Source organism: Lutjanus erythropterus, chromosome 19, assembly GCF_056507025.1.
Source record: "Lutjanus erythropterus isolate fLutEry1 chromosome 19, fLutEry1.hap2, whole genome shotgun sequence".
NCBI classification, from domain to species: domain Eukaryota; kingdom Metazoa; phylum Chordata; class Actinopteri; order Lutjaniformes; family Lutjanidae; genus Lutjanus; species Lutjanus erythropterus.
Genome location: NC_139335.1, coordinates 11,511,946 through 11,523,155, shown reverse-complemented (window position 1 = coordinate 11,523,155; position 11,210 = coordinate 11,511,946).

The following is an 11,210-nucleotide window of genomic DNA, read 5'->3' as shown; positions in this document are numbered from 1 at the left end:
AGAGTCGGGCCACATTAGCTTGATATATAGTCAGTTACTGGACACAAATCACCTGGTAATTTTTGTAATAGATGGGTTTCAGTACAATGTCATCACAGAGGTGTGCATGCAACTAGGGGGCAGAAAGCACAACCAGTGTTGCCAACAAATTTAGTAACTTAATGAGAAGTGACAAATTTAGCAACTTATTCTGCAAACAGTGTAAGGGTCTCTCTCTTCCTCTCCCTTCCTGGGGTCGTGCTGGCAGGCATGAGTTTGGTTGTGTCTAGAATGGAACCCCAGACCTCGGAAAAATCTCACGAGAGTGATCATTCAAGCCTAAACCATGATCGCCTGAGCGTTCTGCAAATCTAGGGTTCCTTTCTAGATATGATGCAGGAGGACCCTGCAGGAGATGGTGTTCCTGCCTGTAAGCATGTAAATAGTTTGTTTGAGCTCCTCTCTCACTCTTTCTCTTAAGATTTCTGGCTTTCTATGTTCCTTGGATAGGTAATTAGATAATTTCTCACCATTACTGAGAATTTATTGATTACTTTCTAATGTAATCGGTGCCTGCCATTTCATTACTGTCCCAAACTTAGCTAGCTGTCACACATGACTCATGTTTTGCACAGCATGTTTCCTGTAGCTATCACATTTCGTTCAAATATGGCAGGCTGTAAAATCCCCTTGTTGCTAATTTTTTTTTTTTGCATTGAGAAACCTATCTATTGATTTACAAAAAAATTAATATAATCTTATTATTTTTGGGTTACTTCAAAATCAAACATTTGAAAATCGCCTTCTACTAAAAAATGGTCACAGCGGTGCATTTTGGGGTGGAGGGATCCTCAACATTTTCTATTTTGTAAGGCAGCTGTTCCTAAACTAGATCCAGAGAGCCACTGCAGGGAGGGTGTAGGAGAAATAAACAAACAAGCGTTTGCTGATGCTATCATGTTGACCTTTATTTCACTAAAATCCAACTTGAATCCTTTTTTATCAGTTGTTTTTTTCCAATTATTGTTAATGACTGACAATAATTTGAGGGTGGGGTGGAGGACTGAATTTTCTTTTCCGTATATGAAGGGAGGCATGCCAGAAAAAAACTGGGAGCCACTGCTGTAGAGCTTGTCATCCTCATCATTTTCATTGAAAGGCTTATAGTTCTTAAAAGAAACCATCTGTAAAACATCTCATCAAAAGTGAAATAAAATGAGGTACAGCTGCAAACATTACAGGTACTTAGTGGAAACCTGGTGCATGGAGCCCCTTCAACTGTGCAGCTGAAAACAGCACCATTTAAGCAGGTGCCTGCCTGTTTTCACTCTGCTCAAGATGATTATCTAAGCAGTGCACAGGGCATCAAGTTCCTCTACACGGACCATAACACACCATGTCACACTAGACCTCTATCAATCAAGCCAGATTTCACCCAAATGCAATAAGGAACCAAACTGATTGATTATCACACACCACTATGCACAGCAAAATGCTGCTATCTTCACACAAATACATAGCACACAGGCATGCGTAAAGTCATCTGTAAACACAAGCACACACAGTGGGGTAAATAACTGCCGGTATCTCTTGCAGCGTAGGGAGCAGTGGCGCGAGGCTTCCCCTCAGATTTTGAAAGCCCTATCTGTATCAGGAACAGCAAACCGAAAAAGCAATTTGCTTTGTCACACAGAGACATGCTTGACTACACTGAATAATTGCACTGCAGCTCTGGAAAGAGCTGTTTTCCTTTTATCTAATGAAGGCCTTCAGGGGAAGGAGCACGGGTATGTGTGTTTTGTGTGTGTCTGTGCGTGCATATAGGTGTGATATGGAATATACATGTCTCAGGACTTCTGTATATATATATGTCAACATACATAACTGAACAGCTGAAAGATAAGCTGTTGAGGCATAGGAGATATTCATTGCTCTGTCTCTATCTGATCCAGTCCTCTCACTGTCCTTTTGCTGCGTGCCTTCCTTCCACACTGCTCCACTGCAATATATTGATTCATCAAATCTGCATGTTGCCTCTCGGCTGTGTCCAGTTTCAGGTTTGAGGCAGTCCCCTGATTCAATAATGCAGAAGCAGACTGGAGAATAAAAGCCCCTGTGCCTGGCCTCAGACACTAACTCCTGAGAAGTGCTGAGTCCACACTCTGCTGCCTGCCGGCCGGCCTCTATGGCACTTGGCAGAGCAGAGTGGAAGCTGGAGGGACAACTTCAGCCTCCTACACCCACATAACTAACAGCAAAGAGGACTGAAAGAGGCCCTGGTGAGGATTTGGAGAGTAAGGTTAAAGGTAAGCACTGAAAGAAAAAGTGAGTCTCTACTTGCTCTTCTTTCTGTATTACTGAGTGCAGCAGCATCCAGAGGCAAATGAGAATTCAGTGTTTGATCATCAGAGGTGCAGAAGAAGGACATGGAGACGAGAAATCAAACACGAGGAAACAGAAAAAGCATCTTGCCTGATGACTGCTTGTGTGTTCAGGAAAAGGTTTGTGAATTGCTGTAATGACTCTAAAGCATTTGTTCCACTGTGGAACTGTAATTAAGCCATCAGCCACAGTTTGGAGTCTTTAACTTCATAATGAGGCTGAATGTGCGCAGTTCGTGCTCTGTGGATAAGCTGCTGTAATCACTTCTATCTGCTTAATTATGTAAAACCATTCTTTTATCCTACTAGTGTCTCACTCTTTATCTCTTCTTCTCTCCCTCTCCGTCTCTGTCGTGGTCTCTTCTTTTGAATATAACTGGTACCATGAAAGCACGGGGACGCAGGAGGAGTGAGCACACGTGAAGGGAGATATCAACTTGAGACAGCTATGTTGGGAATTGTCGGTCCAAATGGCTGCTGGGAGATAAAGTACAGCAAGAACTGAGTGTTAACAAAGGGCACTATACGAGGGAAGAGGTGTGTTAGCTGCATTTACTTTAGCAGAAGCTGCAGACGAATAAGCACAAAGCTCTCACCATTCCGAGGAGCTTTTTATTACCTGTCTCCCTGCTCTCTGTAGGATTGGTCAGAAGGACATTACAGCTCAGATGGAAGTATTGTGTGAGGCATTTCCCTTTCTTCTCCTGCTCGCGTTCAGGATAATTTTAGATTTGAGGATGACAGCTCCACTTGCACATGTTTCCTGAATTACAATTGGATGGTTATTATCATTAATGCTCCAGCTCCAGAGTGACAGAAGTAAAGATGCACGCTGGGTGCTGTGGGTTATATGCAATTGAATTAAACACCATCCTTGTCCCTAATGAAGGTTTCACTCCTTTTATCAATGTTCTCCTTCTACATTATTTCAGAGATCATTACACTGTTACATGCCTCACACATATACACATACATGCGCTCTTGAGAGTGTGGCAGTGGAGAAGAAAATCCAGTGATGCTCAGGAACTTTACACCACAGACAGGCTGCAGTGGGGGGGAGAGAAAAAGCCCTAAATGCATGAAAAAACATGAAGCTGCCACTGTTTCAATGGAGCAGAAAAAACAGTAGAGAAAAATGTCAACAACAAATAGCTGCTGGTTTCTATTGCTGCAGGCGACATGGACTTTGGTTCCCTCATGTTTCTTTCCTCCCGCATTATGCATCATCTTTTCATCCAATTAAACACAAATACAGGCTACAGACTACAACTCAGGGAGCATCTCACTGCTGCTCCTTCTGGGGGAAAACAGACAGAGGAGGGAAAAGGATGGTTCTTGATAAAGCAGTGGACAGATGTGATTGTGTGTGTATGTGTGTGCTTGGTGGCTTCACTTAAAGGATGGGCCTCTTGGCAGACCATCTCTACGTATCTGCCAGTCTGTGTCTCCCCTCATTTCTTCATGTTTCTGCGAATGTGCGGAGGGCAGCGCTTTGCCGTTGTTTTGTTTTGATTCAGTGACATGAGCAGGCTGCCGAGCACTTCATCTAAATGATGATTGATGATGTTTGCTGAATTATGGCAAGGCGCAGACATGAAGCATGGCTGGGTCTCTTCGCGAGAACCCCAACTGAACCTGAGTTGTCCTTGCCCTGGTTGCCTTGGTTACGCGCAGGTAGTAAAGTGAGATAGCCCAAGAGAGGGTGTGAAAAGCCATGTTTAATTCCATCTTCAGGCAGCCATTGAGGATTTCACACCTTTCTATCCGGGCACTCGGGCGAACATCGCTATGGCAACTGCACTCTTAACCCTCTGACCCAATGGCTTGTTCAGCTTCACTACCGCTAACTTGTTCTGTGTTATTCCAGTTGTCCAAACGATTCGGCTTTAGCTCATCTGTATGAACAGAGAGGGGAGATTTAACACTGATCTGACAGGAAAAGCCTTTTAAAATGGACTTTCAAATTCTAAGAATAACAGCTTTTGATAAATCCTGCCATAAACAGAGGCCCCTACTGACCATCTTTAGTTTAGCTTTTGCCTGAATTCCTGGAATTCTTTACTTTTAAACCTAATGTCTCGACTTTTCATTACTGGTGTGGAGAGACAAACTCATCGAACACCTGAGTGTGTACAGTGGCTGTGCAAAGACATTGTGCTTTTGGGACTGAGGTCTTACATGCTGTTTAGGAATTCATTATACTTTCATTAGAAAACATAACTGTGACCATTGCAGACACCATAGTCATGTCCTCTGTATTTTCTGGATCTTTTTATATATATATATATATTTTTAGTGAAATGTTATGTAATAAAATTCCATTTCAAATGTCCAAAATAAATATGTCTGCATGAACGAGAAGTCAGTGACTTCTGGGTCATTGTGCTGTTAAAGATTTTGGAATGACAAGATTTCCTCATTTCTTTTCCTCTCCTGCACCTTCACATATCGGAATGAGGCACATGATAGATAGTTGTGGATCCATTGTCATTGATACCTCATTAATCACTATAATTCAGTGATCAACAATGAGAAATATCTCTTCTTTTCTATCTTATTGCAAATAAGAATCACATTTACAGTATGATATTTCTTAATCTAATTAATTTTAAGACATAAAGGCCTTTGCATCTTTTCAAAAATTTTATGCAACTTAATTAATTTTTTAAGTTTGAATCAAATTGTAATTTTCCAAGTTTCTGTCTGGCTACCCGGCACCTAAGAGTATGGTACAATACAATACAGTAAAATTTTTTGTCTATGTGTCGCACTGACATTATTTCTTAAGTGATTATTGTTATTCTCAAAATGCATTAAAATGCACAGATTTGTACTATAGTTCTCTTGGAGGGCGTGCCCTTGAACACTAGTGTGACTAGGACTTCAGTATTTCTAAAATTCTGGCCATGGCCCTGACTGTCACATGAGATATGTGCTGTTGTGTCGGTTTCTGTATTTTGTTTGCAGGAGTGTCGAGGGTTAACACTTCTCCATCTGTGTGTTCAAAGACATATTGATGTTGGAGTGAAGTGTGTGTGCGATAGACTGCCTGTGTGTGTATTAATCAGTGAGTATTACATTTAAGCCAAAGACTGAGAGCTGCATCAGCTTAACATTATCTGTGTGCCCACTGGACTACATAATGCAGATTCAACATCATTCTGGATACTTTCAGGAAGCATATGGTTTTTCAGTCCTATTGCATAATAACTCAGCAGCACCGGCAGCAGCAGTAACATTACAAAGATCAATAACAAGCACAAGCTCTGTTATAGGGCTGACTCCAATGTTTGCTAGATGGATAGAGCAACTCATGTTCTCCAACTTCACGAAATCCAATTAGACTGTCCGTGTATGTCTGTGTGATGATCTACAATCTACCTGTCTGATTTTCACTATAACCATGAACATAACACTGAGCTCCTCTTCCTCCAGCTCTGCTCTGCCACAGTTCATCATAATGTGTTTAAATTCCTCTTGCTTTTCAATTATTTGAAGAGAATCAATTTGTGGAAATTGAAAATCTATATAATGATAGGCTTGGCAACATTGGCTCAATACAAATACTCCCATCTAAGCAGCTGTGTTTTAATGCTGAAGAACCATAGTTTCTGACAAGCAGAGTGCCTGTAGGCAGTCTGAGGCAAACACACTCTCTCTCTCTCTCTCTCTCACACACTCACACACACACACTCACACACACACACACACACACACACACACACACACACACACACACACACACACACACACACACACACACACAGGAGCATAGCGATGCTGGTGGTTGTTAAATTCAGTCCTCAAGCCACTTCAAAATAGTAGATATGTTGCATTGCCTTAAATATTTTAGCAACACACACACACACAGAGAGAGAGAAACACGCATGGAGAAATCACAGATTAAGTCACAGAGCATGAAATACATTCAAACAAGCATAAGTCAATGACTAAGATAGACACTGAGGGTAACCATGAGATGACTTCAGACAGGCAGAAAAAAGTCTGGACTCGGAAAATGTAAATATTGGTGATTTTAGTCCTATGTGTGTCTAACAGAGTGCAGTCACATGCAAGGTGGCAGGAAGAGAGATAATGGCTGCATGAGTGGACATACAGAAGCCCTGAAGGTCTATTTTCTCCTTTCTCTTGGCCTTCTTGAAATGACTCAGGGATAACAAAAAGGAAAATAAATGCTGCATCTTTTACAAACGGGTTATGCTTTGTTTGCATTTACCTCAGAAACATTCCTGTAGCTCCCTCAATGCCCTTGGCCTCTAAACTGTAACTAGGGATGGAGATGAGTGGAGGATGAGATAGATGAGAGCAACCAGGAGAAGGGAGGAGTCTGTTAGTACAGTGTATTTCCTCAGCATGACCATTAAACACACTGACACTCTGACCCCATGCAATGACTCAACATCACTTTTACTCACCCTGGCAGCCTTGGACTTCTCTATTATTCTCAGCCTCCTGCTCTGCTGCATGTATCTGAGCAGAGGCACCATCCAGGATGCTTCAGTAAAATAGAACAACATCACGGGAAAGCAGGAATAATTCTTGCATTCTTCTTCATCATTCTGTCTCATACACCAGCCATCCCTTGCTCCCCCTCAGCAACTCATTTCACCTCCTTGTGGTTTGTCCTGCTGGGAAAATAGAGGGGTGTGCACCATGCCACAGAGGGCAGCAGCAATGGTGGAGAAAGTCAACCCTCTGCTGAACCGTACAAGGGCAGGGGCTGGGAGACACAAGCCATCACGCTGTCTGATCTGAAATCCTTTCTGAATGTGTTATGAACTAGTCCCACTGTTCCAGGTGTTAAAAGCCATGCCAAACTGGAGCCACTGGGTTTGGTTTTTAAGGGTAACATTTTACGGTGTTAAACCACTAAAGTTTATACAATAGAGGTGACCTTCAAAGGTATTATGTGGAATTTTCAGAAAAATTGAATAAAATGGTCAATGACACCAGTGGCCATTAAGTGAGCTGCGGTTAGCATCCTGTTCTTCTTTCATCCTGAAATGGTGATATGATCAGCATCATATTGACACAGGAGGTAAGTACAGTTTGGCTTGCGTTGTGGTTTGTTTCTTGTGCCCTTTCTGAGCTAATATTAGCTAGGGTTGCACACTGGTGGCACTGTAGGGGACGTAAAGAGACACAAGGTACTAGGAGCATGCATCAACATCATATCCTTTTAACCCCCCCCCCCCAAAAAAAAACAAAAAAACAAAAAACACCCCAAGTCCTTCACACAGAGATTAGTCGACAGGCTGTTATAAGCAGCAGAGAAAATCATTTTGAAGTTACATTACAGCGTGTTCATACCTTGGCAATACAATGCAATTAATACATGTGAATTACTTCACGTACTACTATCTTTAAGGGAACAAAAGAAAATTGAGCATAAAAGATAAACCTCGTGTAGAAGCAACAGGAGTCCATTAGTCCATTATGTCCCAGTGGGTGATTTGTCACTGTTTCCCCCATACATCTGCTCTGATTACCTTTAATCTATAAACTCCAAAAGCTTGCACCCTATTGCTGCTTAATAATAGGAGTCTAATAATATACACTTTAGCAAAACGAGTGTATGTTCCAGATTAGATCTGTGTCAGTAAAAGACTTTGTCTTTCAGATATAGCCAGAGTAAAATCTCACTCTCCAAACTGTACTTTCCTTCTTTGTTATACACAACAATAATTCAGCTACTTTTAGTGCCAGGTGTCAAAGGTCCAGTCTGTGAGATTAAGGCCTCAATCAGACAGAGGCAGTGAGAGGCGTCTTTTTCCAGTTGTTTTCTACAGGCAGGAAGCATTTTGCATATTTGATGCCTCTCAGGTTTTTACAGGAGCGCTCTGAATGTCTCAAGTTAAAAAAAAACAAACTTAAACTTGGAGCAGAAAATATTCAATTGGATTATTAATTAAGAGATGAGCCCCCTGTGGTGGTGAGGAAAAAGTTTACAGATGCTTGTAGATAACCATCATGGAGGGCAAATTACCTGGCTGTTGCTGGATACCTGGATCTATGTGATTTTCAACTGTAGTTACCAGGATTTGAACAGAAAACAGCAGCCTGGAAGCCAATAAGTGCCATACTAATGATTTCAGGTAAGTTGTTTTCATTCATTGAAATTGTACCAATAACTGTTAACGTGCAATTCATGGTTTGTGCTAAGCTAATGTTAGCTCACATTCCCTAGACAAACTGTCCGTAATTCTTCCTCTCTCTGATGGTTTCACACAGATCTTTGTTTACGGTTTCCAATGTAGTATTTAGAAAAAGTCTCTCAACCTCAATCAGAGCAAGTGTCCTCCACCCGTTTATTTTTATGCAGATGTTTAGGTAGCTAACTATCTACTAACTAGGAAGTAGTTCTAGCTTAGCAACATATAAGGTTACAGATATGAGTTTACTTACAGCAAAATCACCACTAGGCACCAATAAAGAAAAAAGCATTGCACTATTTTTTTTTTTAAACAACAGCAAAACAAAAGGGCAGTGCGATGCACCTTGTGTTTTGTGGCCTGCATGATGTGCTGGGTCTGATTGGGGCTTTAGGGAATTTATTGCCAGAATATGGCAGATATTCATTAGTATGTTTTCATTATAGTGCTTAACTGCCTGACAATAAGAATTGTTGTGTTTTTGTTACCTTACAATTAGCTGTTTATATCTATAGAGGGTGTGGGTCCTCTACCATGGAGGCTGCCATGTTTCCACAGTAGCCCAGAAAGACAACCAAACACTGGCTGTAGAGATAGCTACTGTAGGTGGAAGGGGAGGGTGAGGTGAGGAGTATTCAGTTGGTTGCAGTTCTTAATACATGCTCATGCATGGTTGCTCATGCCACTTTTATTCACACTATGGTATGTTTTGTTGGCTATATATATGGAGTTTCACCTCTTTGAAAGTTACAAGTAAAACTGAGTGGTGGGACTCAACACACTCTTCCCAGCAACAATGTTTTTTTTTATTCCATCTTTGTGATTTCAGCTTTCTTGGCCCTGGTCAGTCATTAAAGGGATTCACAACAGGTGACAAGTTGAGCATTTACCTTTCAAAAAAGTTGTTTTTTTAAGGCAAGCTATTATTAAGGGGTGAGTCAGAAGAGGCCGTTATATTTTCCATTCCCAATTCAGGATCACCAGAAGCTACAAACACACCCTGTCAAAAAGCAGAGGAATCACAGGCCCACACTATCCAATCACTGTGACAGATTTCACATGGACATACAAATAAAGATGCAAGCATACAGAGGAGGAATGCACACCCATTGTCAACCTCACCTGGCCTGCAAGATACTCATTAGAATGCCATAACCATCATTTAATTATCTCTGTTAGCTAACGACATCCATTATCATCATTGTAATCGGGACAAGAATAATCTTTATCATTTCCCTAAACCCCAGAGAATCCTTCTATTTTGGCATCTTCTAATTGGATATGCCTCAGTATTGAATGGATGGTATTAATGTAGATTTGACAGTCTCTATCTCGATCTTTTACAATGTACACAGTTATCATTCACAACCGGCTTAGAAGCAGGAAGACATTATCGATGCTAAATGCCAGCTCTTTCTTGAGGTATCTGTCAATGTAGCAGAGACATTTTTTTGGAGCAGAAGGCACTGTCGCTGCAAGCAATGCTACTATCTATCTATCTATCTATCTATCTATCTATCTATCTATCTATCCATCTATCTATCTATCTATCTATCTATCTATCTATCTATCTATCTATCTCAAAATGAAACTTTTCTTTATCTTTTCTCAGCACTGTATCTATTAACACACAAATTTCACTATTAAAAATATGTAATGGTCAGTCTCAGGTCATTTTATTTGTTTTATACAGGATTTGTAAGTGAGGACTGAACTTTTTTTTCTCAACAAGACTGAAAGTATTGGGTTTTTAGCATAGCATCAGCAAATACATGAAATGTAGCCACTTGGCGTTCATACCCATAGTGTGAGAACACTCAGCACCTTCAAGTGGTTTAACTATCTTTTCAAAAAACACACACATAACATCAAGAAATAATTTAGATAGCAGGACTGCAAGAACAAAAATAGTGACAAAAGAACAAGAGGATTTACTTTTGGTGTAATGGCCTTCAGGAGACTCAAATCATCATGTGATTTATAGAATGTCAGGGTGTCAGGGTAAAAGGATAAAAAGACCAAGCAAAAAACTGGGGACATGACTAAACAGTGAATTTTTTACAAAAATGAATTTATAATGATAAAATGTATTTAAAGAAGCAACATGTAGCAACTGTTCACCTAAATGTGAGTATAACAGTGACCTGGAGCCACATATAGCTTATTAAATAGGTTGAAATCCTAGTTAATATAAAGATCTATGGTTAAAGTGAGTTGTTACCCCCCTTCCCTCCCTCCCCAGACTCGGGAAAGCTCTGCAGGCTGCAGGAACACTGCAGGAGTGCAGGATGCGCACAACATTGTAAATTGACAATAACAAGTGACAGGGAGTCCTACACTGTAAGATGATCGGCTGTTTATATCTGTCAATTGTCTGTCAATGTAAAGCTAAGCCTGTTATTCTGAAAACAAAAACCCACTGCTTTGAAAACACACACTCTGGAGTTTGCCTGTCTCACTGACAGCCAGACATTAACATGTTGCTAAATTTAACATTTATACACATCTACGCTGTCTACAAGATTACTGAGGATTTCTTAAGACTCATAAATTCATTCACTCAGTCGGTGAACATTGAACACTAATTTGAACTCAAATGAAAGTGAAACTGGCAAATAATAACAATTATTCAAAGAAGACCACCTCGGCTGCACTTCCTTGATCTCTAATGACATAT